The sequence below is a fragment of the Panthera pardus genome, unplaced genomic scaffold (genome assembly GCF_024362965.1).
Source record: "Panthera pardus isolate Hobbes unplaced genomic scaffold, ASM2436296v1 HiC_scaffold_16, whole genome shotgun sequence".
Lineage (NCBI taxonomy): Eukaryota > Metazoa > Chordata > Mammalia > Carnivora > Felidae > Panthera > Panthera pardus.
The window spans coordinates 111,792,217-111,797,113 of NW_026526721.1; the positions used below are offsets into that span (position 1 = coordinate 111,792,217).

Here is a 4,897-nt window from a genome sequence, read left to right on the forward strand (position 1 = left end):
TTCCAGACAAAAACTGGGATTTGACAACAACAAACTCAAAATAAATACTATTGGGAGTTTTCCAGGAAGAAGAAAAAAAATTCCAGAAGGAATTCTCCCTCTCTCTCTGCCCCTCCCCTGCGTACTTGCACACTTGCTCTCCCCCCCCCCAAAAATAAATATTTTTTAAAAGCCTAACTATGTGCTCCTAATGAGAAAGAGTATACAAACACCAAAAGAAAACTAACTTTGCTACACTAATATGGGATAAGATCTATTTTAAGGCAAGAAACATTCCTAAAGATAATAAGCAATCTTTGGGGCACCTGGGTGGCTCAGTTGGTTAAGCATCTGACTTTGGCTCAGGTCATGATCTCATGGTTTATGAGTTTGAGCTCTGCATGAGGCTGTCTGCTGCCACCACAGAGTCTGCTTCGGGTCCTCTTTCCCCCCCACCCCGCCCTTCCCCACCCTTCTCTCTAAATAAATAAATAAATATTTTTAAAAGCAATCTTTAATAGTAACAAAATATCCCACCCACCAGGAAGGTATAAAAATTGCATTGTATACACCTACTAATAAAGCTAAAAATGGACAGATTTAAAAAGAGTAATATACAAATCTGCATTCAAGGAGGGGGAATTTAACACATCTAATTTGGTAACTCTTAAAAAAAAACCGTCCAGAAAATTAGTAAAGCTAGATATTCTGAGCAACACAATTAACAAAATGAAAATACTTTTATGTTAAAATGTACCAAAGGATGATAGAATACACAATTTTGGCAAATGTATATGGAACATTTACAAAAATAAATTCTATTGGAGCCAAAAAGCCAAACCCAACAAATCTAAAGGGATTTCAATAATCCAAATATATTATTTGATTATAGTGGAATGAAGATAGAAATCAGTAACAATAAATATAAAATCTTCAAATTTCTAGAAATTAAGCAACATATTTACATAATTAATGAGTAAAAGATGAGTCATAGTGCCTAATAAAATATTTGAGCTGAAAAATAACCGAAATATAGTATTTTGAGACATCATTTAGTTATTACTGTGCTGAGATGGAAATTTATAATTTAAATTCATAATTAAGAAACTGAAAAATCTGAAAATCAATTGTTTAGGTATTCATCACAAGAAGTAAGAAGATGAAACTATATTAAACTCAAGAAAAAGTATAGAAGAAAAAATAAGTAATAATAAAGAAAATAAATTATAAAAGTACAAAAATAAATGAAACAGAAAATATACGCAATAGAAAATAAATGTTAAAAAATTAATTTTTTGGAAAGAGAAATGAATTGATAGTCTCCTAGCAAGATTAAGCAATGAAAAACAGAGAAACCACGAATAACTTATTTCAGGAACAAAACAGGGAACATTACCATAGGTCTCAGACACAGGAAAAACATTTGATAAAATGTCAGACTACAGGGGGGAAAATAACTTCCAGGCAAACTAGGAATAAAAGAAATGTTTCTGTAACAAAGAATATTGACCTAAAAATGGAAATTATTAATAAAGAGAAGGAATTACCTTAAACTGATAAAGAGTATGTATAAAAAACTGTCATAAAAATGATACTTAAGTGTGAAATATTGAAAACTCCCCCCTGACTTTGGGAATGGATGAGTAAACATCTCCCACTATCACCATTTGTATTCAATATGGCACTGTACATTGTATCGAGTATGTATATGTATGTATATGTATAATAAGGATAAATGATGGACAGCATCAGTAGTTGAATAGATGAATAAAGTCATACAGTGAAATACCATGCTGCCACAAAAAGTAACAAACATGCTGTGCAAAACAGTAGGATTGAATCTCACAAACATGGTCATGAACTAAAGAAGTCAGGTACAGAAAGGCTTACAGTGCTTGATTCCATTTTTATAAAAGTAAAAATTTTGTAAAAATAATTTGGTGAATTAGGATAATAGTTACCTTGGTGGCAGCAATCACTAGGAAGGAGACAAGTGGGAGTTCTGGAATGACAGATTAGTGTTCTATTTCTTGATCTGAGAATTGATTACATGGGTTTACTCTTATAATTTGTGCTCCTCTCTTTCTTTTTTTTTTTAATGTTTATTTATTTATTTTGAGAGAGAGAGAGAGTGGGGATGGGGCAGAGAGAGGGAGAGAGAGAATCCTAAGCAGGTTGTGCACTGTCAGTGCAGAGTCCAACAGAGGACTAGATCTCACGAACCCATGAGATGATGACCCAAGCCAAAATCAAGAGTCAGACGCTTAACCGACTGAGCCACCCAGGAGCTCCCCTCTCTTTTTAAATAAAATATTTAGAAACAAAAATGTATAATATCTATTAGGAATGCTGGGTCTTTCAGAAAATAAATAAATAAAAATGTTTGTTATTATAGAAGACAGATTAAATTTTATGAGACAATTTATTGAATTATTATCCAATTTACATTTTACAAGTATGTTTTACAGACATTTTGTGGTGATCAAAATAAACAATGACTATGTTGTACAAATGTAGTCACCATTTAATAACAACTGAGAAAATTGAGAAAAGCTATAAACTTGGTCACAAATAACTTTAGATGACCTTTTAAGTCTTCCTTATTATTTCTTACCCTGGGAGTCTAGTCTTAAAAATGGATTGGAAATGACTTTCTTTTTCTAGTAATGAGAAGAAAAAATGTACAGAAGTCTTCCCTGTCCACAGTTTCATTTTCCACGGTTTTGCATTCCATGGTTTCAGTTACCCATGGTCAACCATTATCTGGACGGAGATGATCCTCCTGACATACCATCAGAAAGTCAACAGGAGTTTTACACTATGTCACAATGCCTACGTCATTCACCCCATCTCATCATGTAGGCATTTTATCATCTCACATCATCACAAGAAGGATGAGTACAGTACAATAAGATAATTTGAGAGAGAAAACACATTTATAAAACTTTTATTATAGTATATTATAATTGTGCTATTTTATTATGTCTTAGTTGTTAATCTCTATGCTTAATTTATAAATTAAACTTTCATAGGTTTCTATGTATAGAAAAATATGGTGCATATAGGGTTTGGTATACTATCTGGTTTCATCAGCTGGAGGTTTGGGAACATATCACCCACAGATAAGGGGGGGACTACTGTAAAGTTTAGATCTGCTAGCTGGTGGAGGCAACAGAAATCTTTGAAGTGTGGACAAGGTGAGCTAAGTCACTCCCCTAATGAGAATCCCAGCACTTCACTAATCTCGTTTTGTCTTGCGTATAAGGAAAAACACACGCACACACAACAGGACAACAATCCTCAATACACTGTTTAGTAATGACAGTGAGCACAAACAGAAATACAGAGTTAAAAAAAAACTTTGTTTTTCTATTTTGATGGAGATCATTGTAGGTTATGAGAAGTCTATGAAGGGTTGTGAGATAAACAGAAAGCATGAGAAGTGCAGATTTCTGTTGAAGCGGTTGGGGTCTAAGTTGGATGGGGTTTCTCATCTACCACATTACATCACTTCTGGTAGTATCGAATTTATATTTACTAAGCACCACAAAATTTTTGTGGCAGACTTCTTTTGCCCACTCTAACACAGAAACTTATGAAAACTGATCAAATGTTTGGCTTAACCTAGAAGCGTAACAGTCCATTTAGATGCACAGAAAAAGACATACGAACATGCATATAAAAATAACGAACTGTTTTGGCAGTGCGCCCGGCAGTCCTCCGGATCCCTCTCTCGCTTCAACAGCGTTTGGACGGAACAGACCCAGGGACGGCCCTTCTACCAGCCTCTGACCACCCTCCAACCTTTTTTCCAGTCACAACGTCGGGAGCCATCTTTTTGCCCACCCTCTGCCCCTGGGGCCAGCCAACACCCGATTTTGAACTTGGTTCCTCATTACCGACCAACCATGAGCTCCCAGATTCGTCAGAGTTTGTTCCACAGAGGTGGAGGCCGCCGTCAACCGCCTAGTCGGCAAGCACCTGCGAGCCTCCTACACCTACCTTTCTCTGGGCTTCTAGTTCCACCGTGGCTCTGGAGGGCGTGGGCCGCTTCTCCCGCGGGGTGGCTGAGGAGAAGCCGGAAGGCGCTGAGCGTCTTTTGAGGACGCAAAACCAGCGCGGCAGCTGCGCCCTCTTCCGGGACGTGCACGCGCCGTCCCAAGATGCGTGGGGTAAAACTCTGGACGCTGTGGAAGCCGCCCGGCTGGTGGAGAAGAACCTGAAGCAGGTCTTTTGGATCTTCCTGCCCTGAGTTCTGCCCGTGCAGACCCCCATCTCTGTGACTCTGGAGAATCACTTCCTAGATGAGGTGAAACTCATCAAATGGGCGACCATCTGACTAATCTCCGCAGGCTCTCCGGCCTCCAGGCTGGCCTGGGTGAGTATCTCTTTGAAAGGCTCACCCTCGAGCACGACTAGAAGTCTCTGGAGCCCAGCAGCTTTTGAGAGGGTCCCTCTGACATCCCCCAGGTGCCAGGGCTTGTGCCCGAGTCTCTCCTTGCAGCCACTAGGCAGCTTTTTAACCACCTGTAGCCCTCTCCCAAGCCGTGGACCAAATGAAAACAATGAAGCTTTTTGCAGCAAAAAAAAAAAAAAAAAAAAAACCCAAAAAACAAAAAACAAAAAAAAACCCTGTTTTTTAACGTATCTGTTTCTGCCCAAAACAAGAAAAATTATAGAATAAAAAGGATTTTCCCCTGATATAATAAAAGACTTTCCCTCTCACCTCTTTTCTTCTCTTTCTCTCTCTCTCTCAAAAAAAAAAAAAAAAAAAAAAAAAAGATCTAATTTTACCCAAAGCAGAACTGGAATTTAGATAAGAGGGGAAGAGGGTAGACAAATAATACCATAAATTTAGAGAACACTATTGGAAAAATGCCTGGGATAAACAAATGGAGACTGTTGTTATGAATCAAAT

General features: G+C 37.6%; 1 pseudogene; it reads left to right on the top strand.

Annotated features, from left to right (window-relative positions):
- The first annotated feature begins 3,693 nt into the window (after nucleotides 1-3,693).
- On the top strand, nucleotides 3,694-4,571 carry LOC109261271 (ferritin light chain-like; annotated as a pseudogene).
- Nucleotides 4,572-4,897: the final 326 nt, after the last annotated feature.